Genomic DNA, 13,379 nt, shown 5'->3' with positions numbered 1-13,379 from the left:
ATGTTAAACTGATAATAACACTAACCCTGCTGAATGGAGGCTGCTCAGAATAAGGAGTTCTGCTCCTTCCCACAACAGGAGTAAGGGAAGCCACCTAAGAAACACTGGCCCCATTCAAGGTGGATCAGAAATTAAATTCCATGGGCTTGGAAGATGTCATCAAGGCTGACCACAAACAGTGGGCTTGGGAGTAGGGCTGGTTTCAGCTATGGGTAAGAGGAGGAAAAGGATCAAAAGCCAGAGGAGCAGTGATGGACCCAGCAACAAAGGCACTGGGTTTCACAACAAAAATTGGTGAGTGACAGTTCCAGCTGAAGGGCCTCATACTTCTCCCCAATCCCCTTGTCCTACAGAGATTCTCACCCCTGTACAACTTCTCCTTCAGCCATGTTGCAATAGTTTTTCTCTTTCCCTTTCATATTTTCTCCTCCTTTCCTTTTAAGCAGTCTCAGTCCCTTGGGATAGTTGGAAAAACAGCCCAGATGGAATAGGGGCTGGAGAAGGGAAAACTGCTGTGTCACAGGCATAAGGATGATGCAAAAGCAGGAGAGAGAAAGGAATACCTTAAATCATACAGCCAGATAACACTGTACATGAAAACAATGACCTTGAAGAACGTGCCAGTGTTCCTGGGCATATCAGACCAGAAACTGCCTGCTGTTATTTATTTCTGCTGTGTTTAGAGAAACATGACTTTTGTGTAGTATTCTTTCCAAATGAAATTGAGCAGAAGAATTATTCACAGCATATCTTTTTTATATTTGTTTATTTCTAAGGTAACAATCCAGTGAGACAGAAAATATTAGCTAACTGCTCTGGCCAAAGGCCAATAGCATTATCTTTTATTATACAAGCCTCGTAGTTTTTTTGTCCTTTCAGTCTTACCAGAATGAATGGCACTGGCTAATTTAACAACAAGGTGATGTTATTCCAGGTTTTCTCCTTTCAAGTCAGCCCACTGTGCTACTTTTCAAGAAGCTGACACTGGGTGTTCATTCTACTCAGATGAACACTGACATTCTACTTATTCCTGTGATGTTTTTTTGTCATTGATGTGCAGACTTCTACACTGCCAGAATGCCCACAGAATAGTTTGACCATCTGTTGACCAAATGTGCATAAAAACCAAGCCAGCTCTAATCTCTAGTGCAGACAGTGGTGCAGTTTTTCAGTTGCAGATTGGAACCATTTCTGCTCATAGGCTGACCTTAATCAGATGCCTTTTACATGAAAGAACAAATCATTTTGGTTCACGCCATAAATTCCTGTAAAGTCCTCACTGAAAGATTTAATTTCTTAACATGTTCACCATTTCATTTTTAAATTAATGGTGTAATAGGATTCTTAATTATTATGTTTATCTATGCAAATGCAGTTCCAAGGCTAGTCCTCCACAACATTCTTCCAAATTAATAAACAAACAAAAATGGGAGAAAGAATAGATTCAACCAGCACTAAATCACAGTTTTTCAATTTAGACCTAATAGTATTAAAGAAAATAATTGCATATAATAATCTAGTTGCATATTACTATGATCACTTAAACCAGCTCAGAAAAAATGATGAATTCTAAAATTCAATAGGTCCTTTAATCTTCAGTCAAACTGAGATAATCTATTTTGGACCACAGGCCCATCTTGTTGAACAGCCTGACAAGGACAGGTGAGCACAAAACTTCTTGTGGCAATCAGAAACACCTCCCATCAGCACCCAGATTTCAAAGCAATAAAGTAATCTTTGCAACATGACCAAGAGCTCAGTTAAACACAGTTGAGATTTCTGTGGGTTTGCTGTTTGCATCTACAATAAAAGTCTGTAAGAGCTGACAGCTATGAAGTTGAACCACAGACATAACAGACTGTGTGGTCACATCACTAAAAACCAGCCCTGGGAGGATCTTAGAAGCTTTGGGTACTCATGGAATATCGGAAAAAGAAAACTAGTTTCTTACAGACAGTCAAATTCACTGCAAAGCTTCAATGGCCAGTGCTCTTGCAGTTTGTAAGCTGCTGCTTCTTCACTTGCATCCCAGTTGTCCATTTTTAGGAAGGACCAAATATGGTACAGGAGGCTAATCGAGATTTGTTTCTTATGAATGAGAGTTTTTGATGCATGAATTAATGGCACCTTAATTGAAAAGCCATTGTTATACTATGATCTATAATACTCTGCACAGTGACAGCACATGCCAGAACAACCTAGTACAAATCCTATTTTAAGAATGCAAACATAATGGAGCCTCTATAAATTTAGCTTGGGATCCCATGGTTTGCTCCCTGAACAAAGCCTCCAAAGGGCATGCAAATTTTGGAAGTGAAGCAGAAAAATTATGAGCTTTAGGAAAGGCTATTTCTACACATTGACCTATATTTTTCCCCCTTCTGGTAACCACAAAAGGTTATCTGCTCTTGCTCATGATTCTAATATCCCAGCTGGACCCTATCCAACATCCAGCACTTCCAGATTACTTTTAGGATGGTTATCCCCATGTGTGTATTCTGCCTTCTTGCTGGACTGTTTTGCCAAGGACTCTCTGTATCTTATGTAACTACCAAGCTGTTAAAATCTGAAAAATCAGTCTCTAAAGCTCATCACTTCTGAGTCTACATTCTTCAAGCACTATTTAAGAGCATTTATTTTCCCCTTTCCTTTGTATTTTATTTACTGTCTATTCATCTGAAGCATCTCACATAGTGCCATTAAATTTTCTGTTACATCTGTCATTTGAATGGAAAATTTAATTTTCTTAAAACTCAAGTGTTCCTTTCAGCTTCTGTTTTATAAAAAATCTAAGGGTTTTTTTTTAGGGGAAAAATAAATGAAAACCATGTTTGACCAAAGCTCCTTAAGTTTCCTGACAAAATGCTGGTTTAGTGTAGGGGAACAGATCTCTACCAGTCCTAACTGAAGGATAAATTTCTCAGAGCGCAAAACAGAAGAAGAAATGAGGGATTCAGAAACCAGAATCTGTTCTTGAAATATAAGAACTTAAGTAACATAAAATATTAATGCTACTGTGGAAAGCACTGTCAAAATTCCATCTGGAAGATATCTACAATTACAAGTGTTCAGGAGTGGCTCATCCAGAGAGGATTCCACGAACGACTGCTCTGATGCTGTTGAAATGACAGTCTGTGCCACGAGAAGAGACTAAACAATTTGCTAAACTTAGGAGACCATGGGTTTAAGAGGCCAGGTATGACTTACACAAAAGAATCAGTGAGAAAAAGTAAAGTGTGAAAGAAAACTACACCAACCCAAGGCAAATGATTGACAAAACAAGTTGGGAATTTAGTGGTTAGAAATATATTTAGAATGGAATTAGGATGTTTTTCATCATTGAAAATGTGAGACTCTGAACCAGCCTGCCAGGTAGAGTAACAGGATGAGAAATACAAACAGTTTTAAGCCACAATTGATTAATTTACAAAATTAATTATGCATCAGGGTCAAGAGCTGAGGACTTGAATTTATGATCCACAGGTTCTTGCTGCTATTCCTCCTGAACCAAAATCATTCCTACACTTAAAATATGCAATTTTTCCTATGCTATTGAGAGAATACCAGGAATATAATCCAACTGCAACGGACAGTTATTTATTTTGGCTTTGTTTCCAAGTGTGTTTCTGGGCAAGGGGGAGAGAGGAACCTATGGAAAGGAGGAAACATCATTCCCTGACTAGGGAGCAGCCCACAGCACACAGATGCTCACATGTCCAAGATTGCAGGAGGAAGCTTCCTCTGTATTTTTGCAGGAGACTTGCTTTTAACACTTTTTGATGTTGTGTTTCTGACAGCTCTGCTGCCTCCCTCTCCCGCCTGGCCCTGCTGGTGCAACTCCCAGCCAGAGCACAGATTCAACCAGGCCAGGCTGGGCAGACCCTGATGAGGTTGATGCATCAGTACTGGACAATTAAGCTCCTAAATTCCCTCTTAGTTTTCTCAGGACCATTGCTTTCATAGGCAAGCACGTCCTTTGTGCCATCCTGCATCAGAGTCGTGATCAGCAAACCTGCCTGCTTTGTGCCTCTCCCAGTTCTGTCATAAATAAATACTCTCTCTAACCCATGCTCTGCACAGCCCTTTCTGCAGTTCTCCCTCCAGGGGACAGGTAGCACGTAGTTGCTCCAGCACTAGAAGGTAGATGACAGTTTCAACCCCTTCCCCCCTGACCTACTTCCTTCAAGATTTCCACAGGCTGGCAGCTACCTTTTGCTAGGTGCTATCACCTTCCCTTCTCATCATCCTCAGGCTGATGTGACAGTACTTGGTGGTTATTTCAAATGTATGTCACAAGAATTCCTTCAGCTTGAAGGACTCTTGTAAGACTTAGTCTTACAGAGCTGTAGCCAAAGGTTTCTGCAGAATCTTACTGCAGCAATTGAGGTTTATATTTCAGCTTTTTCTTTCTCGTGCACCAGGTGCAGGATTCTTTTTAGTCTTAGAGAAAAATATCAATAACAGATCTTTCTCTATCTTCAGCTTAAGTTGTTACTTCAGTGTGGTTAAAATTCTCAGGTGGATATTTTCTTCCAGCTCTTACCTGTGACACAGTGAAACTTCCTGACTCTCCTGGGCAGTCTCCAGTTTAAGTCTCCTAACTTCTATTTTTAGTTACAGATTTCCTGGATGTGCTCTGGGTTTTAGCTCCTTGAGCTGTCTCAGCCCTTGCTACCACCTGATCACAGACAAAGGAACCAGTTCCCATGTGGTTTCTCAGTTCTTTTAGCTCTTGTTCACCTGCGAACCAGATGGTATTTTCTCCAGCTGGACTTTGATTGTCTGTTTGGAGACCACAATCTGTCTGGCCTTGTGGCAGAGTTCTGTGCCTCTGTCCAAGCCTTCCAGTTTTCTCCAATCTCATAATCCAACCAACCAAAGAGCTTCTCTCTGACTCACATCCCAGATTTTTTGTTTTCCTACTTGTTCATAATTTTTGAACTTCAGGTTTGGGGTTACCTGCATCTCATTCCCTCACCACTCTGTTCAAAGCTCTGCAATGGATCAGGTTAAACTTTCTCCTTTCAGCAAGTTCCTCAAACAACCAAAAGCCTTCAAAGTAACCAAACACACATACACGCCCCCGGCTCCTGAACAAACTAAAACCACTCAGATTTAAGGTAAGGCACCAAGTCTTTTGAAACAGGGAAAATATCAAAGTGGATTTAAAATATGTAACAGAAAAAAAAGAGCTCAACAGCAGTTCCTGTTCACTGCATCCTTGCAGGAGTATCTTTCCTTTTACCTGGTTTCAACTAAATTAGTGGCTGGCTGAGCTGCAGATGCTGCTTACTCCCCACGGTCTCCAGGGATTCCCATTAGGAACAGACATGGCTGCCTGCTCTCCTCAGCTCTCCCCCTGATCTGCAGGCTTGTCCCCAGACTGTGCAGTGTCCTGCCAGCCACACCGAAGCCTCGACACCCTCAGTGAACCATGGTGGTCCCCAAGATGAAGTGGGCCTTCCCAGGGCTGTGTCCCAGGCTGCTGTCCACTCCTGAGGAGTCCCTGCAGCCGGCTGTGAGCCCATGGCTTCAAGGGTGGGGGGCCAGGAGACAGACAGAAACTTCTACAAAGAATTTAGATATTGGGAATGGATTAAAAAGAGAGAGAGAAGTGAAAATGGGTATGTGATAAACTTAAAAGAGAACTGACAGATGGGAAATGCTGGGTCTTTAAACCCCAAGGGGTTTTCAGTTCTGCTTAGGATACAGCACGGGTACAAACCTTATAGCAGTGAGGTGGCTGAAGCAGAATGCTCAATATTCCCCTTTAATATTTCAGTTGGAAAATAAAGTAATAACATCCTTCATAATAGCAGCAGAAAGACGGACATGTAATGTATAATTTATATTTATTCTTTCTGCTCATCAGCACAGGTGCTTATCAATCCAGAAATACCCAGGCAAATCCTCCTCCTGCAGCACCATCACCACCCTTTCACCACCACAGGCCCTGGGCAGTTCAGCCCTGTGGCATTTGTTAGTGGCAAATCCAAACTGCACAAGACATGGTCTTTCCACATACCCACACAAACCCCTCTTTCCAAAACACACTCAAAGCCGACTTGACCTGTTGCCCAAAGGGCAGCTCTCTGAGGATGAGGAGCATCACAAGTATCTTGTGCATGATGAAGGCAACTATTGCACATCTGTGCTGGAATGAAACAGGCCTCAAGCTCCAGTCACATGAGTAGAAGAGGATTCTTCCCCAAAGTGGACATCCTACTCAGGTTCTGTGTCCCCTAGACCATACCACCACTCCAAATTACACAGAACTGAAAGCCTGAGCACAACTTTTATTTTGTTGAACCACTGGCTATTGATCCCAGTGGAAATTTTCAAGGTATCCTTAAAATAACGTGAGTGCCTTGAGCACCAGATAAGTAGGGTAGGATTTTGAAAGACCTCAGCGTTGGCATAGCACTGCTCCCACACAAGTCTGAATTCTGTTATCACGCAATGGCAGGCCTGACATTTCTCTGAAACTGCTCTACCTCCCATCTGAGCCAGGAAATGTTGGAAGTGTTTCCATTGTCTCTCTCAGTCATAAGGATTTCACTCATCAAACTTCTATCTACAGCTAAAAGCTTCTGAACTGCAATAGAAATCAGTGGTAATGTTTATTTCTGTGTTGACAGATAGACAAATGCCATATGGAGTGCATGGGTGTCTTCCATCTCCAGCCCTGTATATGATTTTGTAAGTTACAGGCATGGAGGAATAAAATCCAGTCCAAGACTAAGCCTTGCAGAAAAACTGCTCACCAGCAATTGAAAGGATTTTTCACCTGGAAGGATTGTCCCTCCTACAATTCCCCAGTAACTTATTTGGGACCTTAGGACAGGAGATATTTTCATCAACTATAAGTGGATAGAGCCAGGCACACACAGGAAGTTAATTATTGTGTCATCTTAAACATATGCTCATAAGTTCAAACTATATTCATGCTGGAGGCATCAGAAATAGTCACGACTAAAAGCTTCAGAAAAAATTACAGGCAACTATACAAACAGACTGCAAATATTTCCAATTTCAAACAATGGTGAGGGTTTACTTTTTTTCTTCTTTTCTCCATTTTAAACAAATATTTGTTTTTCCCTATTTGCAAATGTTTAGCTGAATGGAAAGATTTATCTACCAGTTCCTCCAAATGCACATATTTAATTTTGCATATCAGGACCCTGATACAGACCAACCACTCTTGCTTTAAGTTACTTACAGAACAGCCACTCAAAACTAAAAAGCTCTTGTTCAATTCTGATTAACAGCTTCAAGGTGGTTCCGAGACCATCTTCACACAGCTGCATAAATTTCTGCATTATGTCACAATGTTATTTGTGAATTTAAGGACTTTGAAAAACTTGGTAGTTACCAATGGAATCTATGCGAGTCTAACAAAAAAAAATTTAGGAAAATGTTCCTAATAATAACCTAAATCTTACAACAAAAATCTAATTCATGCGTCAGTTCCAGCCCCTTCCTGACATTGTACTGCCAGCTGCAAAGGCCCAAACTCCTGCACATGTAACTACACAAGACCCAACTATGAGAGGAAACCTTCCCACTTTGAACTGGGATTCCCCCAAAATGGGTCACCTCTGAGGTTCACAAAGAACATCACAAAACAATGCTCTGGTTCCCAACCATGAGATCTGCTAAAAAGTACTTTTAAAGACAACAGCAGTCTTAATAAATATAATTTCTTTTGAATTTTTGGACTTAAACCTTTCCAAATCTCAGCTCAAAAAGATTACAATAAGAAAAGCAAAAAATGGAGATTTTCAAGTTAGCTGTGACTTCCAGAAAGCATCGAAGTATAAGATTAGTGAAGATGGATGAAATGTGTAGGAATACTCCAAATGATTGTGTTACAAATAATGATATGATAATATTTTAATTTTAAAGGGGATAATATGCTGCTGAAGGTATATCTAAAATTTGTCTTTCCTTTTTTTTCCTCAGCAAAGAGCTGACTTTGGATCTTCAAATAAACATTCAAAACAGAGAGTATGAGACAGTTCTGGGCTGATCAGCTGTGATTGAGTGTCTCCAGGAGCAGCTGATGCCCTGATGTCCTTCTGTGTGACTGGGAATGTCTCACATGACAAACCCTTCACATTACACTCTCCAAATTACCCAGTTATGGGATGAAAAATATATAAATAAAATGCTTCCAACATGTTTTGCCTCAAAGTAGATCCAAAGTGACTGCCAGGACAGTGAATGCCAAGTATCTTCTCCTGAGCATTAGGAACACCTTCTTCCAGGTGGGTTTCCTGCAGCACTGCCTGGAACACAGGTTCCTATTCCAATGGTGCCCAGCTCAAAGGGAGTTTACACTTCTGCAGGACAGATGCAGTAAGCAGCAATATATATCTACTACTAAAGAAACCTCAGATGTATAAATAATTAAAGTATAATTTTCTGGTGGTTAGAAAACACCCACAAGACCAGGTCATGTCAGAGACATCAGAACGAAAGCTTTGTGGCCTTAGATTTCCAAATCACAGCAGCAGAGCAAAACGGCCTAAACAAGTAATATATGGTTAGAATAATGGTCTCCAAGGGCTTAATTACCTGTGTCATTAGGTAGTGGTAGCCTCTCTAAAATTATATTGACAGCTTTTCTACAACCAAGCAGTTGAAAATGAGGCAATAAAAATACATGACAGTGCACAAAGAGAGTCCTGCAGTCGTGTCATAAACAGCACCATCAGCTTTGATACCAACAAACAAGAGCTGCATGAACCTAACTGTGAACTGGTCACAAAAAAATCAAGGACACATATTTTGTCATTAATAAATTTTCATGTTTTCCCTTTCTGTATGTGTGCAAGCCTATGGAAAGCAAAGGAAGATAAGAAAAAGAAGGGGAAAAAAGTAATATCAAGATGCAAATGAAATGTAAGAGGAAAAAAGTAACAGCTGCATTTAAAAAAAAAGAAAAAGGCAGGAACACTTTCATGCCTTTATGTTAAGTGCCATAAAGCATTGCATCATCTTTCCAAACACAGGGTTCTGTCACAGCCCTTTTCCATTGTATGATGTAACAACAGGAGTACACAGCTTCAAAATGCCAAATTTGACACTATTGAAGCCCTTCTCTTTAAATTGTATTATCCTGGAGACAAACAGAATAAATGCAGGGGAACATTTCTGTATGAAGGATTTGCACTGAAATACACAGAAATATTTGCTGCATGGATGTGCTTCAACTAGTGCCTGCTCCCATTTAAGAAGAGAATGGAGAGAATGGAGAGGAAGAGAACAATACAAGACATGAGAATCAGAAATAAAGACAACATAGCGTAAAAGATGTAAGAGAACTTTGAGGACAAAAAAAAAGTCATGAAAAATTTAAGCAAGAGGTAAGAAGACAGAAAAAGAAAAGTGTAACAAAAAAGTTAAAGACAAGAGAAGTGAAAGGATGTCTAGATATCTCTAAGGTGCAAATGTTTACCCATTTGTACTGTACTGGTATTTCTTTTGAGAAACAGGAGCGCTATTAGCTGATCTTCCAACAGGAGATCATTTAAGAAGGCCTTAGAGAAGGATTTTCAGTCTAACTACAGCCCTAAGTGGAGAATCACAACAGCATTCCCTCCTCCCCATTCAAGTACTCGTTCTTTAATTATTTGTCTTCAGCACAGCACGGGATCCATTTCCAAACAGCTCTCAGGATTTTAGCAACATGGCTCCCCTTGTGTTTAATGGGAATCCTGTGGACACAGCTCCGTATGAAGCTTTCAGAATGAACTCCAAAAATCTCTAAATAATGCACTGGTTGAACATTACCCTGTTTACTTCTCATAGGACGTGACTATAATGACAAAAAGGTTAGGTCATTTATAAAACTAGTATTTATTGCAAAACTCATTAGTGTTTCCTATAGGGATATTTTTTTTTCCCTCTGTAAAAATATTTAGCATGACTATTTAGGATTTACTTTTTCCATAATATCTAAAGCAGAGAACAAAATCAACTCAAACCTCATTTGCTTCAGAAAGGAAGATCCAGCAGTTAACACATCAGCCTAAGCTTCAAGAAGCCTCTCTTCAAGACTTTCCACTGTTATAGCACACCTCTGTGGCTTTGTTTCAGATTTTTCCTCTGAAAATTGACTTAATAGTTTCTATTTCATAACAGCTTTGTGAAGATTATAAATACCAGTGAAGCACTAATCAAAGATTCATTAGACACAGAAAAAGACCTTCAATATCTGCTCCCTCTCTCCCTTCAAGAGGAAGGCTGTTTCCATGATCAGGTCTGACATAACTTGAAAGCTTTGAGAAATCTTTGCCATCCATGCTCTCTAAAGACAAGAGCTTCATCTCTGTGCTTTCACCTTTCACAAGCAGCGTTCAGAACAGATCCACGAAGATACAAGTTTAATCAACTTTCATGCACCCAAACAGTGGATCATATTCCATCATCCCTTGGAATACAAACCATACTTGGGCACAAAGAAAGTTTCAGGGATTGCCACTTCAGGGGACAGATCCTCAGCCTTTTGAGAATGTGCTAAGTGGAACAGCATCACTGTAGAGAAAAGGCTGACACCTTCACTAGGCCAAAATTTAACCAAGGAACAGCAAACAGAGCATATTTAACAACATTTCTAGCTTCAGAAACTAATTTGGGTGTAATACTAACTTACATCACTGGTTTCCTATAAACTGTCACCTCGCACATGCAATTTGTACTACTGTGAAAATGTAAGATCACCTCAGGAATAAATACATTTATGTTAAGTTACCTGAAAATCTGGCTTAGCAAATAAAATTCTTATGTTATGAACTAGATTAGAAATTTTTTTCCTGGCCTTACAGAACAGATACTGGATATGGCAGTCTACTATGAAAATCTCAAGAAATACTGTAAGACACGAAGTTCAGCATTTTGAAAGACTGAGTTTATGTCAGTGGAATTCAGAAAAATTAGATGACTCTAGAAACTACTGTGTCTACCAGTTTTAAACTGTACCAGCATGAACTATTGCAAAATTGCCTAACTTTGAGCACAAGTCCTTCCACTGAACTTAACAGTTCATTTCATAGAGTCAGGGCCTTTGTGACTTAAGTGAACAGACAGCATGTATTCTAGCTAATCTGGTGGAAACAAAGCCTGCCTTGCTAAGAAATAATTTAGTGGTTCTCCTGAGGGACTTTTTTCCCCTCTAAGCAAGAATCAACACAAAGGAAAAGATCCCTTTGAATCCTTAATTAAATATTATACAAAGTTGAAAGAAAACAATCATTATCTTATAACACACCATTACACTGATTCCTGCAAAACCAATTTAGATATCCATGTCCAGGAGGGGAAAAGGGCAATAACAACAAAAAAAGTCAGAGTGATACAGGAAAGAGAGGCTGGGCTGGACATGTTGGGAATGAATGTTAAGCACAGAACAGCAGCATCTCACAGTGCCAAAGGTTTAAATATTCCATTTGTTCTTCAGAAAGGAAGGACAGTTTACCTTCACCATGAGCAAAAATGCTACATAGGGCAGGACCTCTTGTGCATGACAGGGGATTCCCATAATGTGAGAAGAAGGTGTGTTGGGTCCTTTTATATCCATAGCTGGGCAAGTGGAAAAGCTGGACTCTCAGGCGGGTACACAAAAGCAATACAACCTGGGGGCACAGGAGACATAGACTCCTGCTTGCTCCATTAGTTTAAGCTCTCTGTTATGACACAACTATAATAATTCACCCAGGTTTCAATGTTCTGTAGTTACAAGGAAAAAAGATTTTTATTACAGATGTGACCCAAAGAGGCCAAGGTGGGCAGAGAGGGCAGGATGGGCTCTGGCAAACAGGAACCAGCATGGGCCAGATGTCCTGAGGGGGGCTGCGCTCTGGAAAACACAGATGTTGCCAGCCTACATGGTTTTAGATAGATGTCAGCCAAATGGAGTCAAAAGGAAGAATAAAGCAAGAAAGCAAAAGTCATATCCCTGCTAAAAAATCACATTCAGATCAGTGGTTGTAGAGTGGGTCTATCTGCTTCACAGCAGAGCCAATCCTACCTGACACAAATGCAAGCAATGTCATCTTGCAGAACATCCAATGCTGGCATTGAGCGTAAAATTAAACTAAAATGAAACTGAATTACTTTAGATCACCCACATTCACTTTATTTTTAAAATAACTGCTATAATAGCAATTTGTAAATTATCCATATTTGCCTGTTTTATTAGTGTGTTCTAAACAGCATTTTTATTTCAAGATTCTTATAAAATAAAGATGCTGACAGTCTTTTTATTAGCACAGTGCTAGCCCAGTATTTTTATACTTTTGTTAAGCTCACTGCTAATGATTCACTTCAAAGTAATTTCAGAATACTACAATAAAGTGTAATAGATTTCCTTAATCTTCATGATCTCAAACCCTAATTTACTGCTGAAGCCACTAAACACATAGCATGTTCTGAGAAATTGCTTGGCCTGCAAATGGCATAAACTAAACCTGCTAAAAAAAAGCCTTACTGTTTGGAAATGTAAAAATTATAAATCCAGCAATATTTGGAATTGCTGAAAGAATATGGTAACTCATTTCACAATAAAGGCCACATGCTTCTTCACACAGGCCTTTTTTTTCTGATATTTACACTGATGCATCTCCAAATGAAAAATAGTCTTATGGGAGGAAAAGAGACAAATCCTTAACTGGTGGGGTGCTCACTTTCACTGTTTGACTCCTAACACTGTTTGCTGAAGGCAAATCTTTTAGAATTTGAGCAAATACATCTTGATTTTAGTAGATTATATCCACACCTCTTTGAACAAGTGGAATGCTTCTGGATTTTTAAATCTGTTGGGAACAAATCTTTCAGTCTGTCACCGATGAAAAATTAAAGCGAGAGAAAAAAGCTATTGTTAGCTTAAAATGTAAGCAATCAACTCATTTTACTATTGAGTACTATGTATTATTTATCAGAGGCTGCTGTTGTCAAGAGAGTTGTTTCAAGCACCTGCTCACAAACATTATCAAAACACATACAAACTGGAGGAAATCAAGTGTTAGCTTTAAGGGCTGAAAAATGGTTAATAGACCTAAAAGATTGTGTGTAAACACTAATCTGAAGGGATAATGTACCTCCAGCACAAGCCTGCCTGTAATAAACAACAGTTTTCAACTGTGAATACAAAAATCACATTTTCCTGTATTCTGTAGAATACCTGACAGTATTAAAGCCTTCATCTTAGCCAACCAAGAAAAAAAGACTTCCAGAATTATTTGGCACTTCCTACACTGTGTTTTGTCATAAAAGCTTTCTCATTTTTGGTAAAAATACAGGGCACAGGAAAAGTTGGTGACTTGCCTGGAGACAGTCAGCCAGAAGGGTTCAAACTTCCTTTCACATTAGAGTGAAAG

At 39.6% G+C, this 13,379-nt stretch overlaps 1 protein-coding gene across 10 annotated transcripts in view; it reads right to left on the bottom strand.

Annotated features, from left to right (window-relative positions):
* NCKAP5 (NCK associated protein 5) overlaps positions 1–13,379 on the bottom strand; it is a 379,062-nt gene that overhangs the window by 131,391 nt on the left and 234,292 nt on the right. The window lies entirely within an intron of this gene.

The sequence above is a fragment of the Corvus cornix genome, chromosome 7 (assembly GCF_000738735.6).
Source record: "Corvus cornix cornix isolate S_Up_H32 chromosome 7, ASM73873v5, whole genome shotgun sequence".
In the NCBI taxonomy this organism is placed as follows: domain Eukaryota; kingdom Metazoa; phylum Chordata; class Aves; order Passeriformes; family Corvidae; genus Corvus; species Corvus cornix.
This window is presented reverse-complemented; position numbering and strand designations above follow the sequence as displayed.